A 23579-nucleotide genomic window follows, 5' to 3' on the forward strand; every position below is an offset into this window, starting at 1 on the left:
AACTGATTTTTCATTTCTAATTTTACAGATTTGAGCCCTCTCCCATTTTTTTCTTGATGAGTTTGACTAAAAGTTTATCAATCTTGTTTATTTTTCCAAAGAACCAGCTTTTAGTTTCATTGACCTTTTCTATTGTTTTCTTCATCTTTATTTCATTTATTTCTGCTCTGACCTTTTTGATTTCTTTCCTTCTAACTTTGGGTTGTTTGTTCTTCTTACTCTAGTTTCTCTAGGTGTAAGAATAAGTTGTTTATTTGAGATTTTTCTTGTTTCCTGAGGTAAGATTTTATTGCTATAAACTGCCCTTTTAGACTACTTTTGCTGTGTCCCATTGGTTATGGATGGTTGTGCTTTCATCTTCATTGTCTCTAGGTATTTTTTGATATCTCTTTGATTTCTTCAGTGATCCATTGGGTGGTTAGTAGCATATTGTTTAACCTCCATGTGTTTGTGGGTTTTTGTACTGTTTTTTTCTTGTATTTAATGTCTAATCTCATAGCACTGTGGTCAGAAAAGATGCTTGATATGATTTCAATTTTCTTATATTTACTGAGGCTCTCTTTGTGGTCCAACATGTGATCAGTCCTGGAGAATGTTCCATGTGCACTTGAGAAGAATGTGTATTCTGCTGCTTTTGAATGGAATGCTCTATAAATATCAATTTAATCCATCTGGTCTAATGTGTCATTTAAGGTGTGTGTTTCCTTATTGATTCCCTGTCTGGATGATCTGTCCATTGATGAAAGTGGGATGTTAAAAAGTCCCCCAATATTATTGTGTTACTGTTGATTTCTCTTTTTATGGCTGTTAGCATTTGCCTTGTATACCGAGGTGCTCCTATGTTGGGTGCATAAATATTTACAATTGTTATATCTTCTTCTTGGATTGAATCCTTGATCAGTATGTAATGTCCTTCTTTGTCTTTTATATCAGTCTTTATTTTAAAGTCTGTTTTGTCTGATATGAGTATTCCTACTTTAGCTTTGTTTTGATTACCATGTGCATGCAATACATTTTTCCATGCCCTCGCTTGTAGTCTGTATGTGTCCCTAGGTCTGAAGTGGGTCTCTTATAGACAGCATATATACAAGTTTCGTTTTTGTATCCATTCAGCCAGTATGTGTCTTTTGGTTGGAGAATTTAATCTGTTTACATTTAAGGTAATCATTGATATTTATGTTCCATTTTGTTAATTGTTTTGGATTTGTTTTTGTAGGTATTTTTTCTTCACTTCCTCTTTTATTCTCTTGTGATTTGATGACTAACTTTAGTGTTGTTTTTGGATTCTTTTTTCTTTTTTTTGTGTGTATCTATTGTAGATTTTTGGTTTGTGGTTACCATGGGGTTTTGATACAGCAGTCTATATATAAACAAGATCATTTTAAGTTGCTGGTCTTTTAATTTCAAATGCATTTCCAATATCATTCATTTGTACCCTCCTCTTCTCATGATTGCTGGTTTTGATATCATATTTGTGTGTGGATGATTTCCTAGTTTACATTATGTTTGCCTTTAGTGGTGAACTTTTCTATTTGTCATTTTCTTGTTTCTAGTTGTGGCCTTTTCTTTTCTGCCTAGAGAACTTCCTTTAGCATTTGTTGCAAAGCTGGTCTGGTGGTGATGAACTCTGTTAGCTTTTGCTTTTCAGTAAAGTGTTCGATTTCTCCACTGAATCTGGATGAGACCCTTGCTAGGTAGAGTATTCTTGGTTGAAGGTTCTTCCCCTTTGTCACTGTAAATATATTGTGCCACTCCTTCCTGGCCTGCATAGTTCCTGCTGAGAGATCAGCTGATAACCTTATGGGAATCCCTTGTATGTTATTTGTCACTTTTCCCTTATTGCTTTTAATATTTTGTCTTTAATTTTTGTCAGTTTGATTACTATGTGTCTCAGCATATTCCTCCTTGGGTTTGTCCTTCTTGGGACTCTCTACGCTTCCTGGAATTAGTTGACTGTTTCTTTTCCCATGTTAGGGAAGTTTTCAGCTATTATCTCTTCAAATATTTTCTCAGGTCCTTTTTCTCTCTCTTCTCCTTCTGGGACCACTACAATGTGAATGTTGACATGTTTAATGTTGTCCTAGAAGTCTCTAAGGTTTTCCTCATTTCTTTACATTCTTTTTTTTTTTTTTTTTAATTATGTTCCACAGTAGTGATTCCACCATTCTGTCTTCCAGCTCACTTATCTGTTCTTCAGCCTTAGTTATTCTGCTATTGATTCATTCCTTCTAGGGTATTTTTCATTTCAGTTATTGTATTGTTCATCTCTATTTGTTTGTTCTTTAGTTCTTCTAAATCTTTGTTAAACATTTCTTGTATCTTCTCAGTCTGTGCCTCCATTCTTTTTCTGAGATCTTGGATCATCTTTATTATCATTCCTCTGAATTCTTTGTGTGTGTGTGTGTGTGTGTGTGTGTGTAGATTGCCTATCTCCACTTCACTTAGTTGTTCTTCTGGGTTTTTATCTTGTTCCTTCATCTGGGACATATTCCTCTGCTGTCTCATTTTATCTAACTTTCTGTGATTGTGGTTTCTGTTCTGCAGGCTGTAGCATTATAGTTTTTCTTTCTTCTGCTGTCTGCCCCCTGCTGGGTGAGGCTGTAGGAGAGGCTTGTGCAGGCTTTCTTGTGGAAGGGATTGGTTCCTGCCCGCTGGTGGGCAGAGCTGGGTCTTGTTCCTCTGGTGAGCAGGGCCAGGTCTTGGTGAGAAAATGGCCACCTCTAGGAGGGCTCATGCCAATGAGTACTCCCCAGAACTACCACTACCTGTGTCTTTGTACCTGCAGTGAGCCATAGCCACCCCCGGCAGGAGACCCTTCAATACTAGCAGGTAGGTCTGGCCAAGGCACTTCTGAGGTCGCTGCTTTTTTCCCTTGTTCCTGGTGTGCCTGAGACCTTGTGTGTACCCTCCAAGAGTGGAGTTTCAATTTCCCCCATTCCTATGGAATTCCTGGGATCAAATCCCACTGGCCTTCAAAGCCAGATTCTCTGGGGTCTCCTCCTCCTGTTGCCAGACCCCCAGGCTTGAGATCCTGATGTGGGGCTCAGGACTTTCATTCCTGTGGGAGAAGTTCTGTGGTATAATTATTTTCCAGTTTGTGGGTTGCCCATCCAGTAGGTACGGGATTTGATTTTATCACTATTGCACACATCCTACCATCTCATTGTGGTTTCTTTGTCTGTGGGTGTAAGATATCTTTTTTGGTAGGTTCCAGCATTTTTGTTGGTCAGTGGTGTTCAGCAGTTGTTATTTTGGTGTTTTCATAAGAAGAGTTGAGCTCACATCCTTCTACTCCACCATCTTGTCAAATCCAGCCTGGAGTGAGGGCATTATGCTACATGAGATAAGTCAGACAGAGAAAGACATATACTGTATGATATCACTTATATGTGGAATCTAAAGAAGCTGAACTTATTAAAATAGAAACTAGAATGGTGATTACCTGGGGCTGGAGGGTGGGAGGAATGGAGAGATGTTGGTCAAAGGGTACAAATGTTCAGTTATAAGATGAGTAAATTCTAGGGGTATAATATACAGCATGGTGACTAGAGTTAACAATACAGTATTATATACTTGAAAGTTGCTAAGAGAGTAGATCTTAACTCATTATTGACTAGGGAATTTTTGCAGCAACTAATGCATGTGGCTGGCAATTTGTCATGTAAATGAATATTGAAACATTTCCGGTTAATAGCATTTGGGTAACAAAAGACGTATTAATATGTCTCTGGTCAACAGGTCAATAATTTGTTAAATGATCTCACCACCAAAAAGAAATGGTAATTATGTGATGTGATGCTACTGCTATGGTGGTAATCATTTCCCAATATATAAGTGTATCAAATCAGTACATTGTATGCCTTAAACCTACACAGTGTTATATGTCAATTATATCTCAATAAACCTGAAAAAAATTTTAAATTAAAAAAAAAATTTAAAAATATGGTAATATGGTACAGAGATGCTCTAGCCAACCCACAGACATGCAGATTAAAGCAGCACCCTCCCAGCTGATCCACAGATGCATAATAAAAAATAAATATTTATTATTGCAGCCACTGAGTTTTCAGATGTTTATTATGCCATATAGCATCATTTTAGCAGTAGTTGACTAAAAAAGACTAAAAGCTAGAGACATAAGACACAAAACCAAATATGTGGATTTTAACTTCCCCAGGTTCACAGTTTATTAACAAAGATATATATATATATATATATATATATATATATATATATATATATGTATGTATGTATGTATAACTCATAGCAATAAAGTAATTTTTCAAAGAGGTATGAAAAAGCACATGGGAACACAGAGTTTAGAATACTTAATTCTGTCAAGAAGTTGAAGGAAAGCTGTCCATAGGAGAAAACAACATTGGACCATTTGGTTAAAGAAGGGAGAGGAAGAGTGAAGATATTCCAGGCAGGAGAATATAGGCAGGACATGGAGCCACTGGTTAAATTAGGCACATGCAGATCATAGAGAATCCAAGGGACATTAACAGAGCTATAGTAAGGGATGCTTTTGAGTATTGCTCTAAAAAGGGTGCTGAAACAGGGCAGGAATTCATATGAAATAAAGGGTCAGTTTAACAAGAGTAATGGAGTCCTCATATAACTGGGAAAATATAAATTGATCTCATTGCTGCCAATATAGACAGGGACCTCAAGTGGGGAAAATAAATCCTTACAGCATTGACCTTATAGACCTTGGCTGTACTGAATACATGTTGAACAATTTTTGAAGATTATCAGTTTGAAGGACTGCCAAATCATTTGGCAAGGAGAGATGCCAAGTCTTGGCCTGGCCTTGGTTCTTAGAGATTATCTGACTCAACCTTTTTATCTTTATGGATGGGAAAACTATGACTCCAAAGATTGAAATTTACTCAAAGTAAAAAACCTGAAGTCAGAACCCCAGTCTGATGAAACACTCCTGACTTCTTTCCATCATATTATACTTCCTGCCATAAATTTGCTATAGCATGCAGGGAACTGGGAAGTCTGCACTAATGGAAGAATCTGAGTTGAAGCTCAAGAATATGTATCACTTAAGAAAGACCTAGGAGATTTAAGAGAACAGAGAAGTTATACATGCATGGAGACATCCATAATATCATGGCATATTTATTAGGGATAAAAAGGGATGGGGCAGAAATTGATAGGTGCAGCTCCAAAGGAGCTAACCAGGAAGAAGCTACGGAATTAAGCTCTTACCTGGTTCTAACAGAGCAGTAGGCAGTAAGGTGCCTTCTAGTAAGACACACACAAAGAAGAAAACTGGACAAAATAAATGGAAACAACCTGGAAATAGTATCCTTCTGGAAAAATACAGAAGATGTAAGGTACTACCCTATGCTTTTCTCCTCTTGAAAACATCCAGTATCTTCTGTAAGGTTAAGTATTTTAGTAAAGTAACCAGAGCCTTCTTCTATAGCATGATAGAATGTTACCTAATCTTACAGATGGTTTTAGATCCCTTCAGAGAATCCTTGGGAACAGAGAACAGGTTTTTCCTAAGCCATAAAATCCCCAGTGGTATATATTATAGTGAGGTACACTGAATGAGCAACAAATAAGCGTTAACTAAGGAAAAGTGCCCCCAAGATGGGGCATATGCCTTCCTGTTTGCTGTGACCTGTTCACTTCACACTGTCATAAGGTAGATTCCCTGCCTTTACCACACACATCCAGTGGAGCTTGTGCAGGTTCTGAACCCTCATCTCTAAATGAAACCTGAAGTTTCAATAAGTTCAGTCCGCACAAAAGCCAAGCCTAGTTCATTCCAAGAGAAATGACCTTAGCTTTGAGTGAGTTAAATCAAAATAGAAAATTATGAAGAACTGCTGTCAGTACACTAGAATGTTGACTTTTTTAAAAAATGGTCTTTTTCCAGAAAATAAACTTTGAATGAAAGCGTTTATTGGTGAAAAAAAAAGTGGAGGCAAGCAGGAGTACTTAAATAATAGATATTGATCCAGAGCATACAGATCCAGGCATATCTTTAAGACTAAACTTCTGCTATATGTTCCTTATGAGCCTAGTGAACCCCAGTAGGTAAGCTGTTACATTTTAAACTTACTTATCCCTGAGACAACCACAGAAAGGTTCACTCACATCCTCCTTTTGTCTCTAACTTTTGGCCTCAATGTTCTGTTCTAATTAAACTTTCTTCACCAGGTGCGGTTTTCTCAGCTTTATCTGATCCTTCTGTAAAAAAGACTCACAGGTCTACTTCAACAGGGCCAACCTTTCTGATGCTGCTCTGAATCTCTCTGTGATCATTCCACCACCAAGTCAAATTCAATGTATTCTACAAATACCAAGATGGTGGACTTTCTTCTCCCCCATGGCAGCTCCCAGCATGATTTCCTTAGAAAGGTTCCATATCCTTCTGTCCTTTACCGGGCACTACCTCTTCATGGCTCTCCTTCTAGTTCATGTCTTCATGTTTTCTTTTCCTCTTCTTACCCTCTCAAGGTTATTATTCTCCATCTTTGTCCTTAAATTTATTTTTCTTCTCTTTACATTTTCTTCTTGACATTTCAATTCCATGTATTTGGTAATTAGATTAATATCTTCAGACTTTTCCTCTCTCCTAAGTTTTTGACCCACATTTCCAGTCATCTGCTAAATATCACTACTTGGCTATTCCACTTACACACGAAACCTGATAAGCCAAAATGGAACTTGTTTTTCTACACAAATTTTATCCTCACTGTTTCTGCCAATGTTTCATGCATTTGAAACTTCAGCACTCTCAGCGATTGTTTTCTTTCCCTTGCTCCATGAACCCCACAATCCAATCCAGCCATTTTCTTAGCACTTTTGAATCTCCATTTTTAATATTTCCTTCATCCACCCTCTTCTCTCCAATCTCATTGCCTATATCCTAGTTCAGGTCCTTATTATTTCTCTCAAGTTATTGCAAGAACCTCCTAACAGAAGCCTTCTTTTATACTAACTCATTTAAAATATGGTCAAAATATTTCTAAATAATGCACTTCTCTAATACTGTCATTCCTTCCTCTTCCCTCAGATCTCTCAGTGTGGCTCCTTTACATTCCTTAGCCTAACATTTAAAGCATTAAGTCTCTCCATGACCTCATTCCCAAGCTCATTTCCCACTAATTCTCCTCATATAACCACAAGATAAACTAAACTTAACCTCTGGATTGTTATTTGTTAGGATATAAAGCTGAAAGTTAAATATTATTATATTGGTCATTCTGTTACACATGTTCTGTCCCATCATCTTTCTATATCCAGATACCAATAATTCAGCAGGGCCCAACTCATTTGCTTCCTTCTTTGTAAATGCTTCCCACAACTGGAAATAACTCCCACCCCAAAATTCAACAGTGTTTTTCTGTCCTCCTGTTTTGTATATTTTGGCTTATCAAGTGTATCTCTCCTAGACCATAAGGGCCTAAGAGTAGAACTACTTCTAGTGAGCAATGCATTCCTCAGAGAAAATACTCCAGTGCCAATAACTCAATGTTCCTGCCAATAGCAGGAATACAATAAATGTTTGCTTGCTTAAGGTACACATGAATAATCATAGCTAACTCTTTTTGGAGGAGTGGACCCATGCTATTTCATGGAAGTGTGACTTTTATTTTTTCTTAAGAAATTGGACAACAAAGACCCCGAAGTTCAAAGTGGTTAAGTAACTTGTATAAGGTCACACATTAAATGTCAAGACTAGACTCTCAAAATCATACTTCTAGCATAGACCTCTCCTTGAGCTCCAGTTCCATATATTCAACTGCCTTCTCTACATTTCCTCTTGAGTGGTATATTTGGTATAGTCTATCATGGACTCATATCAAGACTACTGATTTTGTTTAATAACTGGTTCCTTTACCCCATACTTTTATTCAACTTGTCCTACATTTATCTTTCTAAATCACCACCTGTAATATTGCCACCATCCTGCTCCAATATTTTCAGTGGCTCCCTACGATGAAAATAAGCCCCATCTTCTCTGTCTGGCAACCAACAAATTGCTCTCAGCTGTGTCTCCAATAAATTTCTCCAAATACTCCCCAACTTGTAGCCTCCATACCAGACAAACTAGTCTCTTCATTGCATTTGAATATACCATGTGTATTTTTGCCTTTTCTCAGGAACTGTATGCAAGGTTCTACTTCAGTGGAACGCACTTCTTATTCTGATCCACTTATTAGAAACTAAAGTGGCTGTACAATTTATCTTCCAAATGGAAACCCTTTGGTGGGGTTGGGGTGAGGCAGGTAGGAAGAGAAGTGATTACTCAGGGACTGTCTCAGGTAAGCCAGCATGTATAATCTATGTATATTTTCATATCTATATCTAATGATATCTATATATCAAATCTCACCTTTCCAGAAAAAGTTTTTAGACTCCCTGGGCTTAAGTAATCATTTTCCCTTTTTAGAACACTTTGCACATACAAGTCGGAACCCAAAGATGACCTGAATCCCAGCTCCTCTATTTATTAACTGTGTGATCAGGAGCAGGCCACTTAAACTCTTTGGATTTCTGTCCTCATTTGTAAATAGGACTATTGTCTTCATTTCTTTTCCTACCTGTAGTAGGATGATACATCCACATCCTTTGCCTTGTGACGTTGCATTGCTTGCCACTGTGGGTGGAATACACTTCCTCCTCCCACTGATGTTGGCCTTGGCCATGTGACTTGATTTGGCTGATGGAAGGTTAAGAGACATGACATGAGCAGCTACTTTAAGCGTGCTTGCATGGTTCTGTTTGCCTTTCTTTGTGCTCCTATGATCCACTCTGTGGATAACATGTCCCAAGAAGCAATAACTTTATCCTGGGCCTCAGAATGGAGACAAATGAAGCTGAACCAAACCTAAATGGAAGCCTGCAGTCGAGAGTAACCCACTCAAAGCCAGGCAAGCCCCCATGAGATCAGAGAACCAAAACCAACCCACAGATCAAATGTCAAGAGAAAAAATGCTTGAGGTTATAAGCCATTGACATTTGAGGATTGTCACATAGCCTAGTTTCAGCCAAAACTGAATAATATAACCATCTTACATACTTTTATAAAATATTTATTTGAAGACGATTTTAGAAATTGAAAATCACAATTCAGATGTTATTTATGATCATTGCTCCTCAGTATTGTGAATTATTTTATATATACTTCTCATCTCCACATTCTAAACTGTAAAATATTAGAGATAAGACCATTTTATATAAAAATAAAATAATTATATAAGAAGCATATATTACATAAGAATAACAACTATGTGAGAATTATATAAGAAATATAATTATTTCATATATTTGCCAAGGTACCCTGCACAGGGCCTTACATGTCGAGCGTACTGGGAAGTGTTATATGGCTACTGTTGCTGCTCCTCCTCCTAAGTATGTTTGTTTGTGTCTTTGTTTTTACTCTTTTAGATCTTTATTTTTTTATATTCTCACAAGGCAGTATAAGACATGAAAAGGGTAGATTATCAAACCAAGGTGGATTTGAGACCTGCCTTGATGGCACCTTGGGCAAGTTGCTTAAACCCTCAACGCTTTAACTTCTTTGTTTATAAACCAAATAATAGTAGTAGTAGTAGTAGTAGTCATACATTTCTAAATTAAAATTACAATAAATAATTTAACACAGGGATTGTCACATCTTAAAGCACCAAGTAAATAGTAGTTTTTATTATATCATCCATATATACTCCTTTCTCCTCTCCAGAAATTTCAAAGCAGAATTCTCAGACAATCCTACATTCTCTGGACAAGTGTAATTCTCTTTATTCTAGACAGACAGACACGTAGACACACACCCCTAGAACTCACAAGGTTTTCCATAATTAGGTGGGGGAAAGTTGACAGGAAAAAGACGACTTGAAAGTCCTGTGTTCTCTCTTTGCTCTGTGGTCTTGTTCCTGATATTTCCAATGCCCTGAAATAATTCACATGTCTATTTACCTAACTAGCACTTAATCAATCTTCTGAGTTAAAAAAAAAAAAAAAAAATCTTCTGAGTTCTGCTTAGAGGACTCTGCCGAGTCTAGGTTAGGCATCCCTCTTATAAAAGAGCATCTCTCTTATAAAATCCTGGTAGAGGGCCCTTAAACAAGGAATTGAAATTGCTTTTTTAAAAAAATTTATTTAATTTATTTATTTTTGGCTGTGTTGGATTTTTGTTGCTGAGTACGAGCTTTCTCTATTTGCAGCGAGGGGCAGGGCTGCTCTTAGTTGCGGTGCACGTGCTTCTTATTGCGGTGGCTTCTCTTGTTGCAGAGCACGGGCTCTAGGCACGTGGGCCTCAGTAGTTGCAGCACACGGGTTCAGTAGTTGTGACACATGGGCTTAGTTGCTCTATGGCATCTTCCTGGACCAGGGAATCGAACCCATGTCCCCTGCATTGGCAGGCAGATTCTGCCAACTGAGCCACCAGGGAAGTCCAAAATTGCTTTTTGACTTGTCAATCTTCCCAGCTGTACTATAAGGTCTTTGAGGGCACAGGCCATGTCATTACTTTTCACCAGCACCTAGCACAGTCTTGACACATGCTAAGTGCTTAAAGACATGAGGTAAAAGAAAAAATGGAAGAAAGGAAGGGAGGAAAGGATGGAAAGAGAGAGAGGCAAGAAAGAAAGGAGGAAAGAAATAAAAGGTTATTTTTGTTTTCATTCTTCCCTGAAAAGAATGTTCAAGGAACAAGACAGTTACTACAGCATCATCAAAACTCATTTCCACCCAAATCTACATTTTGCATCGAATCCCATGTCAGTGTGTCCTCTTCCTCTCATCAGAGTAATAGGGTGTTCATTTTAAAATGTCTACTCATCATAAAACCGATTTGGGGCAAAATGGACTCCAGGGAGATTGACTGAAATTCCCATTCTTCTCCACCTGGTTCTCCTTCTGCTTCCTGTTCATTTTAGGAAAAGGCTCTGATCTGTTAAAAAAAAAAAAAAGGTTGGGGGGGGAGCCTCTAACAAGAGACACATATAGAACATGTGTCTCATCTGCTTTTTAATATTAAGTACAGGAAATTTTCAGCTTCACTCATTTATTATTATTATTTTTATTTTTTTGCGGTACACGGGCCTCTCACCGTTGTGGCCTCTCCCGCTGTAGAGCACAGGCTCCGGATGCGCAGGCTCAGCGGCCATGGCTCACGGGCCCAGCCGCTCCGCGGCACGTGGGATCTTCGCGGACCGGGGCACGAACCCGCGTCCCCTGCATCGGCAGGCGGACTCTCAACCACTGCGCCACCAGGTAAGCCCAGCTTCATTCATTTAAAATACTTACCTGTGCTTCACATTTATGGCTAGGTATTAGACATGAGAAGCCCAGATCTGGTTAGTAATGGGGAAAAAAGATTAAAAATAGAGCCATAAAAAAAGAAAGATGATCCAATGGAAAGAAGAAATAGAAGTTGTCGTCTCAGAGTAATGTTTGTTCAGAGCTCTTCAGCTGTTTTAATCCTAAACTCTAAATGCTCCTCCGGAGCGTGACCAGGAGAACAATCCAAATGATCCTCAGGTATGCGCTGGTGCTGAGGAGTGGGACTGGAGCGATATCCCTCTGGAATTTGATGAAATCAAGTCGAAATTAAGATATGGTTATCAAACCAGCAATTCACATCTTTGGCTAAAGGGATGTTAATCAATAACATAAAGTAACAGGCTTCACTGTTCTTAATTTGACAAGTATTAGATAAGACTTCTCTGTGCTGCCTTTCTATTCTAGCTTTTTAAATAAGCATCTTCAAAACTGATTCAAAGAATTCAAAGAAAAAGGAGTAGCAAAAACAATTGGGGGAAAAAAGGAAAAACTCAGCAAATTTAATTGTCCACATGGGTCATAAAAATGGATTTTTCTAAGGGACAGCTATCCAGTGCATTGGCCACAAAATACACAGCTATCCCTAGTGATGCTATGTCAATGTACATTAACTTCTGCTATATAGATGGACTCAGTTCTCTTCACATACTTCCTTCTCTGGTGTGTGCCTGGCAAACAGAAGTCTCTCAACAAATGTTAGTAAATGAATAAACACAAGGTTGAATTAGTGATCTGCTTATTTATCATTAGGGCCAGGGCTTTTGCTGAATCCACGGTTTGTACTCATAGTCGATTCCTCTGATAGAGGTAAAACTTAATGAAGACAGCCTCACAGAGGAGGAGAGACAGTTCCTGCCTGCTGCCTGACAAGCTAAGCCACTTGTCTAAACCAGTTCTGCAGCAACAAGTGCCCAGTGGATGGGGAAGACAGACGTACAGATGGCTGCCTGGATGCCTCACGGGACGGGATTGCCACTACAGCCCATTGTTACATTTATTGCTGACAGTGTAATTAATTGGCTGACTCCTTGTTTTTCAATTGGTCACCCTCAATGGACAGCTGCACTGGGGGTTGTACTAATCGTGCCTGGGACGAGAGTATGCTCCGCGGGTGGGCCCAGCTCTGCAGCAGGGGTTTTGTGACGTCAACCCTCGACTGCCGTACAGAAGCCCGCACTTAACTCTCCCCGGGCCCTGAACAGGCGTCCTCATGCCCAGGAAACACAGCTTTTTTTTTTTTTTTTTTTTTCTGAGTGTTCCTCTTTCTGAAGTATGATACAATGGAAACAAAACAAAACACTTCTTAGTTTCCTTTCCAGTAAGAATTTCTTAAATGTAGACTGAAACATCAGCTGTAATAATCACTGTAGAAAAAGATTACGGTAACTTCATTAGATTTTATCCAAATTATCAAGTAAAAAGAGAAGCCTAGAGTTCATGGGGAGGCATCAAAAAGCTCTTTTAACTCATCTCTGTGTCCAGCAATCATGTATATATTTTGATTTTTATACTGTGGAAAATGACCTTTATTTTGTGTACAGTATGATGAGGATTAAATAACACTCACAGGATATTTTCATCAAAGAATTCTAAGGGTATTTTTAAAGTGAGAAAGCCTCATATATCAAGCACAGGCTCATCAGGTAATAACACAAGACTGGAGTCATGGCTCAGGCAACAATCTTTCCACTGGTCTCCTGCCCCTCTTCCTTCACCTGTAAAACGAGCCATTGCACTTCACTGACCTTACTTCCACCTGACTAACTTCCAGAAAGTCATGTGGCAGCTCTGTTCCCTAGGGTTTAATCTGTAAAATCAGAGAACTGAGCTCAGTGAATCTCTAACATTCTGTGACCTTACCTGGATATTGAGGTAAATAGAAATTTCAATATATTCCACAAATTAATAAAAATATGTGCATATACATTATAAGGGCATGCATTAACTAAAAATGCAAGTTATTCTTGACTTTTTAAATTACAAATATCAGTGTCCATGATTTGACAGCTTGCTTATGAAAAAGTCCCTTACATGTTCCTTTTTCTGGTTTGCTAATTTTCCATTCTGCATTCCAAGGCAGGCCAATAATTGCAATGAAATCAGGTTAAACATTGATCTTCCACCCTGACATTGCATTAACTTTTCTAATAAACATCTTCACTGTGTCAGCCAGCACTGTGTTTACATATTGAGCCCAGCAACCAATTGTCTTGCTTCTTTTAGATGCTTTTGAATTCTGGAAGGAATCTTATCTGAAAGACTAGAATCGTGCATCTGCCATGCCTTTCAATTTTGTATTTCGGATTAACTGTTCCTTTTCCTCCATGTTCTGAAGGCCTTCTAAGAAATTTCCTTCCCAGTTCATCTGGTAAGTGCCTGCTCTGGCTGTTACTCTTTAGTGAATTCATGTCTTTTCTCCTATGTTTCTTGTGCCACCCTTGTTACCTGGAGTCAGGATTCTGAGCTCTGACCTCTCTCCTTGTCCTGCTGCCCAGGAGAATTGAAGGCAGACCCTCAGACCTCTAATATTCTAGATTTTTGAAGATCCAGCTTTGACTGGGATCAGGCCAGGATTGGGGTGGAAATAAGCACTGAATTTTTTAAATTTACAGCCTTCTGAAAATTATTTCTGTTCAGATTCAGGGGCTGAGTAAAAGTATTAACCAGTAGATGTGCCTAAAGATCCCTGATCAAACACTCTATTTTTAATGTTGTGAAGAATTCATGCTTAGGGAGTACTTTTCCTAGCAAAGTGAGACAATGCTGCTTGCTTCATTAGAACTACAGGCAAAAGATGATTACCAGAGAGGCTGGGGAGAGATTGCCCCATGATGTGAAGCAAAGCCTTCATTCATGAATGATTTCTTGTCTCTGAATGTGGAAAAAATAGATCATAAAGTGTGGGGCTGGGATTCTAAAGGATATTTAATACCTCATTCCTGGAGATATGGTCTAAAATTTAATGACTGTAATCACTGGTTAAGTGAGAAAAGATGCTCCAAGATTCCCCTTATTTTAATATTAATTAATTAATTTATTTATTCGGCTGCACCATGTCCTGGTTGCAACATGCGGGATCTTTGTTGCCGTGTGGAGGATCTTTTAGTTACAGCATGAGGGATTCCTTAGTTGCAGCACACGGGATCTTTTAGTTGCAGCATGTGGGATCTTAGTTGCAGCATGCAATGTCTAGTTCCCTGACCAGGGATCAAACCTGGGTTCCCTGCATTGGAGTGCATAGTCTCAACCACTGGACCACCAGGGAAGTCCCTTCCCTTATTTTAACAAGAGTAGCTAAGAATATCTGCCAATTTCATGGATCTCTGGGAAAACATCCTATCCAGACCCACAGAATCAGATCAACCAACCACAAATCAGAATAGCTATAATGAAAAATTCATTAGACTAACTCTGACCACTTGCCAAGAGGGTATTTACACCAGGCACTGTACTAAGTGCTTAACATATCTCATGTGCGATCCTCATAAAGCTCTATCAGGTACACATGGTTATTCCTATTTTATGGACAGGAAAGAAAGTCTCCAATGGACTAAGTAACTTCTCCAAAGTCACAGATCTAACACACTTAACAGGATTAAGCCCCAGTCTGCACGACTCCAAAAGTTCCTAGCCATTCTATGCTCCTACAGAATAGCCACGCCAGTGGAGAGCAGGGGAGAATAGGGGTGCAGATACAATGGGAGCCTTATCATAGTATCCCATATAGGCAGAGGTTCCTTATTCCAAGTGAGCTTTGCTCCTGCCCTCATAGCACCTTGCATAGATTTATGTCAATACTTGCAATTCATGGTATTGCGATTTGTAGTTTGGGGGCTGGAGAGAGAGAAAAATGAAAAAAAAATGGATTTCTAAATATTGGCTCTCATTTTATTAGCTTGCCTTGGAATCTCTCTCATCCTGATATTTTAACTACAAATGGGAATAAAACTAGTCCTCAGTGTGTGCTTATAAAAAGATAATAAAATCAAAGGACTTTAGACTAATCCCTTTGCACGTGTAGGCACTTCTTTAATGATCCCCTTTTTACATGTCAATCTTGCCCAATGTCCCATGACCTCTTCAGAGCAGGGACCATAGAGTATCCACATGCATGTCTCCAGATAAAATGCTTAGCACATAGTTGGTGCTCAGTGACTTAAAATGATTGGTATATATTGAGAATTAGTTTGTTTGCAACTCTAAGAGCTGTTGTAAAACTTTAGGTTTTAGTGTATATTTATTGATTTTTTAAAAATATGCATTCCTTGCATTCTTCCTTATATATTATGGTTAGTCTCTTGGGCTCTCTAGAAGAGAGCATTTTCCAGCATTCTTTGAGTCTCAAGTCTAGAGAAATAGAACACCCCATAAAAATAACACAGGCATCTCTGACAAAGGACCTGCTTCTGCCAATAGGTTGATTTTGTATTTCATAACTAATTTCACATACCAGTTTATACTAAATCATTTATTCATCCATTGATTCACTAAACACCCATCCATTGATGTCTATATTATCCTAGTGATAACAATGTAAATAGGACTAATCTCTGCCCTGGAAATGTTTATAGTTTAGTGATATGAAACACATATGAACAAATCATTTAAAATAGAGTATGGTAATTTCCACAACATACATGAAAAAAGGATTATGAGAGAAAAGGGCACATGGTAACACCTTCAAACTCTATTTCACTTCTGTTACTGAAAGTTACTTTTCCATCCCAGAATCACATTTCTATTCTTCCCCCTGCCTCCATATTTTTCAGTAAACTTTTGATAATTTTCTCTTTTTAAAATAACTTATATGTAAGGATTTTTCCCTTCTTTTTGTGCTTTTTCTCTTTAAATAACATAGAAAATTTGGCTTTTATCAAGTATCATTAAACTCTTCTATTTTTCTTTGCACATTAGGTATGCAACTGCACTGTGAAGAGATGCTTTCCAAAATTTTGTCTCCTTTACTTTCAAATACCTAAAATGAAAAAATCTGTATCCTGTATGAGGATATTTTATTTAACTAAGATACATATATTAGCCAGGTATTTATCTTAAATTCCCTTTGCCATCATCAGCCTAATATGTTTACTTCTATACTGGACTTTGTTTACCAGGTTCACACACTGGTCAACTATTTCCATCACATATATATTTATATATCAACTGCTGCATAGAAACCTACCCCAAAACTTAGGGACTTAACATTCTCTTACCATTCTGTGAGTAGATTGGACTCAGCTGGATGGTTTATCCACATGACATCAACTAGGGCTATAGTCATATGGGGGCTTGAATGGGCTACAATATCCAAGGTTGTTCCCTCACATGGCTGGCAGCTGTTGCTAGCTGTTGGCTGAGAACTGCTGGCAAGTAGGTCTCTTAAGTTTTCCTCCATATGACCTCTCAATGTGTCTGGTTTCTGAAAGGGAGTACCCTAAGTGTGAAAATTTCAAGACTAGAGAAGCAGAAACTGATGGTCTCTTAATGCCTCCTTTTCTGCACTCTGTTGATCAAAAGCCACCCCACATTCAAGGGGTGGAGAAATAAATGCTCCTCTTAACATGATATATGGTTCATGGAGAGGAGGGAGTGGTTGGTCATTTTAAGATTGACTATTATATCTATATACTAGTTAGCTTCTAGTATTTTCTTCAAAAATGGTTCCCTTCTCCATTTTCCTTCTATATGTGAGAATTTAAAATCAGTGATCTCTTTCTCTGTACTAACCTAATATAGTTGATTGTATTTGTTTTATGTCTTTGATGAATATATTATGTTTTACATTTAGAATTCTAAGCTCTAACTCCCTCTTTATCTTCTGCTCTGGAATTAAAGAGAAGCCTTCAGACCTGAAATATACCAAAGGCTGCAATGGGGCAGTATGGGAGGTGGATGGTGAGATTTTCTTGTAAGTATTACTTTTCTTTTTCAGTTAATATATTTTGAATTATTAAAAAAAAGACATAAAATGCTTTATTACATTTCTACTATAGTCTCAATTGTAAAAATAAATATCCAAACTCTAACAAATTTGGCTAAGTAAAATATTACATAACATTAATGCACAGGAGGTGGGGAGAAGGAGTACATTCTGGACTTCCCTTCTCTTTAAGCTTTTTAAAGAGAACACTGACTGAAAGTCTGGGGGGCCCAAGCATGGACTTCATTGGAGTAAACCAGTAAGCAAGATGTATAAAAAATGCTATCAAGATAATCAGATAAAATTATTAAAGAGGAAAGAAGATATTTTGTATCTCATTTGCATAGAGAAACATCTTAAATAAGCCCTCTAAAGCCTGAGAACCCCTAGGTGAGGAGAATATGTATTATTCCAGATCAGAACTAAAGATTCAAGCAAGGAGGATGACCTCATGTGGCTTTCCTGTCTAGAGATATGTAAAAACAAATGTTACAACTATGAATTTGACATTAATCATGGGGAAATTTAACAAATGAAAATTACACATTACTGATGGATCTCTTTGTAAAACTTGTTGGATTTCCATACCATTTTTTCATTCACTGATCATACAGTAAGGATACTGGGTCATTAATTATAGGCATAAACAACAAGCAGTGTTTCTACTGTGTAAGTTCTTTCATGCTTTTTTTTTTTTTCTAATGGGTAAGTTATACCTGGATATTATTTAAACTGAAAATCTGTGTTAGTGTATTGAAGCAACATTATGTCTGTTACCAGTATGGTAGTTATAATTAAATTTTGTTACAAGTGTACAAGAAGGAAATATACATTATCATTATATTTAGACATGCAACCTATACAATAAGACAGTGATAATGGTAACTACAATCAATGCTTAGCATTGATTTCTTATTTGCTGCAAGGAGGGAAATCCAGAGGGGACTTAGACATGGAACCTGGGAGATAAGAAGCCCACACAGTAAAAGATGAGAGCAAGAATCTCAACTCTACATAAAGAAAAGGTAAAAGTCAAAGAAGAAATAATGAAGGTAAAATAATTTTTTTCTCAGTTGAGCTACAAAAATCTTTATTAAAGTAATAATAGTAATAATGTTTTGGGTAATTATAGCCTGTCAATAAATAAAAACAGCAATATCACAAGGAATGGGAGGGAGGAATTGTGAATACTCTAAGTTACTTGTACTATACTTGAAGCAGTACAGTGTTATTTGAAAGTGGAATTAGATTGGTTAAAAACCAATATACAGATGTGCTAATAGAGGAGAGAAAATGGAACCATATATAATGTTCAATTAAAACAAGAAAAAGGCAGAAAAAGAGACGAAAAGAAGAATGAATGTAACAAATAGAAAATAATTATAATCATGGCAAATATTTATCTAACTATATCAGTATTAATTTAAATGTGAATGGTCTAATAACACCAATTAAAAGACAGATTTTTAGAATATATAAAAAATAATCTATTTACCATCACATCAAAGAGAATAAAATATGTAGGAATAAGGCTACCTAAGCAGGCAAAAGATCTATACTCAGAAAACTATAAGGTACTGATAAAAGAAATAAAAGATGACACAAATGGAGAGATATACCATGTTCTTGGATTGGACTATACTTGGACTATACTACCCAAAGCAATCTACAGATTCAATGCAATCCCTATCAAATTACCAATGGCATTTTTCACGGAATTAGAACAAAAATTCTTTAGAATTTATGGAAACACGAAAGACCACGAATGGCCAAAGCAATCTTGAGGAAGAAAAACAGCTGGAGGATTCAGGCTCCCTGACTTGAGACTATACTACAAAGCTACAGGCATCAAAACAGTATGGTACTAGCACAAAAAACTAGAAATATAGATCACAGGAACAGGATAGAAAGCCCAGAGATAAACCCATGAACTATGGTCACCTAATCTATGATAAAGGAGGCAAGAATATACAACTGAGAAAAGACGGTCTGTTCAATAAGTGATGCTGGGAAAACTGGACAGCTACATGTAAATAAATGAAATTAGAACATTCCCTGACACCATACACAAAAATGAACTCAAAATGGATTAAAGACCTAAATGTAAGACTGGATACTGTAAACTCTTAGAGGAAAACATAGGCAGAATACCCTTTGACATAAATCACAGCAAGATCTATATCCAGTAAACTTATTTTCAAAAAAAAGTAAAAACAAAAATTTAAAAATGGAACCTAATTAAACTCAAAAGTTTTTGCACAGCAAAGGAGACCATAAACAAAACAAAAAGACAACCCTTGGAATGGGAGAAAATATCTGCAAATGAAGCAAACGACCAGGGATTAATCTCCAAAATATACAAACAGCTCATGCAGCTCAATATAAAAAAAAAAAAAAACCCAATCCAAAAATGAACAAGAGATCTAAATAGACTTTTCTCCAAAGACATACAGATGGCCAAAAAGCACATAATTAGTGAGGTTGAGCATATTTTCATCAGAGAAATGCAAATCAAAACTACAATGAGGTATCACCTCACACAGGTCTGAATGGCTATTATCAAAAAATCTACAAACAATAAATGTGGGAGAGGCTGTGGAGAAAAAGGAACCCTCTTGCACTGTTGGTGGGAATGTAAATTGATACAGCAACTATGGAGAACAATATGGAGGTTCCTTAAAAAACTAAAAGTAGAACAAGCATTTGATTCAGCAAACTCTTGGGCATATATCCAGAGAAAACCATAATTTGAAAAGATACATGCACCCCAATGTTCATTGCAGCACTATTTACAATAGCCAGGACATGGAAGCAACCTAAATGCCCACCAACAGAGGAATGGATAAAGAAGGTGAGGTACATATATATAATGGAATATTACTCAGCAGTTAAAAAAAGGATGAAATAATGTTATTTGCAGCAACATGGATGGACATAGAGATTCTCATACTAAGTGAAGTAACTCAGACAGAGAAAGACAAATATGATATTGCTTATATGTGGAATCTAAAAAACAAAGGGTACAAATGAACTTATCTACAAAGCAGAAATAGAGTTACAGATGTAGAAAACAAACTTATATTTACCAGGGGAGGGAGAGATAAATTGGGAGATTGGGATTGACATATAAACACTACAATATATAAAATAGATAACTAATAAGGATCAGCTATATAGCACAGGGAAGTCTACTCAAATCTCTGTAATGATCTATATGGGAAAAGAATCTAAAGAAAGAGTTGATATATGTATATGTATAACTGATTCACTTTGCTGTACAGCAGAAACTAACACAACATTGTAAATCAACTATACTCCAATTAAAAAAAAAAACCCACCTGTATGTCTTTACAAGAAACACACTTTAAATATAAGCACTCATGTAAATTAAAAGTAAAGGAATGAAGAATGATACATCATCTTAACACTACTAAAGAGAAAGCTGGAGTATCTGTTTTAATTTCAGACAAAGCAAATCTCAGAGCAAGAAAAGTTATCAAGGATAAAGAGGGACACCAGATACTGATAAAAGGATCTCCAAGAAGATATAACAATTTTTACAGTGTATGCACCTAACAACAGAACATCAAAATATGAGGGAAAACTAATAGAACTGAAAGTAGAAATATACAAATCCACTATTGTAATTGGAGACTTCATCACCTCTCAGTAATTGATAAGATACCACTGGCAGAGAAACCAATAAGAACACTGTTGATCTAAACAACACTATCAGTAAATTTGATCTAACTGACATTCATAGAAAACTCTACCCAGTAAGAGCAGAATACACATGTTTGTGAAGCTCACATGGATCAGTAAGATAGACCACATTCTAGGCCGTGAAATGAACCTTATTAAAGTTAAAGGCATAAGACTCATACAAAGTATGTTCTCAGATGACAAAAGAATTATAAATCAATAACAAAAAAAATCCTCAAATATTGTAGATTAAATAAACATATTTCTAAATAACACATGGATCAGAAAGTCTCTAGAGGAATTAAAAAACATTTTGAACGAAATGAAAATAAAAAATACAACTTATCAAAATTTATGGGATTCAGTGAAAGTAATGTTTAGAGGGAAATTTATAACATCAAATGAATATATCAGAAAAGAAGATTTAAAATCAATAATATAAACTTTCACATTAGAAAACTAGAGAAAGAAGAGAAATTTAACCTAAGGCAAGCATAAGAAAAGAAACCATAAAAATAAAAACAAACTATTGAAATATTAAAGAAAAACATTAGATAAAACCAATCAACCCTAAATCTGAAAAGGTTAATAGAATTGATAAAACTCTAGCCAGGCTAACAAAGAAAAATGGAGAAAAGATGCAAATTATCACTATTAGAAATGGAAGATAAATCCCTAGTGATCTCATGGACAATAAAAGGATAACATGAATATTATGAACAATTCTATGCCCATAAATTTAATAACTTAATGAAATGAATTAATTCCTTGACAACACAAACTACCAAAACCTACACAAGAAAAAGCAAATAATATAAATATTTCTATTAAATAAACTGAATAGTTAATATTTCAAAATAGATAGCACCAGTCCTAGATTGTTTCACTGGTGAACTCTAATAAACATTTAAGGAAGAAATGATTCCAATTCTCCACAATCTTTTCAAGAAAATAGAAGGAGAGAAAACATTTCCTAAATCATTCTATGAGGCCAACATTACCCTAATACCAAAACCAGATAAACACATTATAAGAAAGGAAAACCACAGAATGATATCTCTCATGAACATAACTGCACAAATTCTCAACAAAATGCTAGAAAATTGAATCCAACAATGTATAAAAAACTAAGTACTATGACCGAATGGGATTTATTTTGGGTATGCAAGCCTGGTTCAACACTCAAAAATCAGTCAGTACAATCCACTGTATCAACAGGCTTAAGAAAAATCATATGATTATCTTAATTGTTGCAGAAAAAGCATTTGACAAAATCTAACATCCGTTCATGATTCAAAAAAAAAAAAAAACCAACCCTCAGCAAACTGGAAATAGAGAGGAACTTTCTCAGTTTGATAAAGAACATTTATAGAAAAACTAGTATTGTACTTAAAGGTGAAAAACTGGATGCCTTCCCACTGAGATCAGGAACAAGACAAAGCTGTCCTTTCTCACTACTCCTATTCAACATTGTAGTGGAAGTTGCAGCTGGTGCAATAAGATAAGAAAGTGAAATAAAGATTTATAGATTGAAAAGTATGTAATAAAATTGCCTTTGTTAATAGATGGCATAATTGTCTATGTAGAAAGTCTCAAAGAATCTACAAAAAGATTCCTGGAATTAATGAGTATAGAAAGGTCACAGGATACATGGTCAAGATACAAAAGTTAATTGCTTTTTTATATTCTAAAAATGAACATTTAAAATTATATATATGAAAGAGTACTAATTACTGGTATCAGGAACAAATAGATGGATTTCTTTTACATATTTTATTATAAAATATAGAAATATGCAATAAACAACTGTTCTATATCTATTCAACAAATTGAAATTGAAACTAAAATCTTCCAATAATATCAAAAATGTAAGAACCAGACAAATTTATAGTGATTTCTTTCAAATATTTTAAGAAAAATAACAACTATCCATACAGACTAGTCCAGAGAAATAATCAAAAAAAAAAAAAGAGTTCACAAGTCACTTTTAAGGCTGATGAAATCTTGATACCAAATGATTAGTTCATTTTTAAGAATGAAAATTTACAAACCAATATCTTTCATGAACAATGCAAAACCTGAAAAAGCAAATCAAATTCAAATGTATAAATAAAATAAATAAAATAAAAAATTATATTACAACAGTTATATTTATTCCAAAAGCAAGGTTGTTTTAGCATTCTAAAATTAAAATAATTAACTGCATTACCAGAATAAAGAAGAAAACTCATATGACAATCTCAATAGCAGCAAAAGAGGCATTTGAAATAATTAAACACCAAAATTAAAATACCTCAGAAGACTATAATTAGAATAAAACCTACTTATGTGATAGAGTATTTATAAAATTATATCTACAGCAAACCTTGTATTAATGCTATATAGTATTAAAAGTTTTCCCCCTGAGACTAGGATGAGATAACATGTACACTCTCACCCTTTATATTCTCCTCATGTTGTAGGTCCCTACTAGTATAATAAAGGCAAAAACAAAACAAGAGAAAAAAGGAAGGGAGGAAGGAAAGAAGGAAAGGAGGGAAGAGGGGAGGGAGGAAGAGAAGAAGGAAAGAAAGGAAATGCTCAAGAATGGACAATGAAGAAATAAAACTCATTCAGTTTACATGATAGTACATTTAGA

General features: G+C 36.2%; 1 long non-coding RNA gene across 1 annotated transcript in view; it reads left to right on the forward strand.

Annotated features, from left to right (window-relative positions):
* Positions 1-13542: 13542 nt before the first annotated feature.
* Positions 13543-23579, forward strand: part of LOC136794395 (uncharacterized) — an 85623-nt gene continuing 75586 nt past the window's right edge. The window contains exons 1-2 of the long non-coding RNA XR_010841122.1: positions 13543-13687; positions 17155-17227. This is a non-coding gene — a long non-coding RNA (uncharacterized lncRNA). The remainder of the gene's footprint in view (positions 13688-17154; positions 17228-23579) is intronic.

The sequence above is a fragment of the Kogia breviceps genome, chromosome 6 (assembly GCF_026419965.1).
Source record: "Kogia breviceps isolate mKogBre1 chromosome 6, mKogBre1 haplotype 1, whole genome shotgun sequence".
Lineage (NCBI taxonomy): Eukaryota > Metazoa > Chordata > Mammalia > Artiodactyla > Physeteridae > Kogia > Kogia breviceps.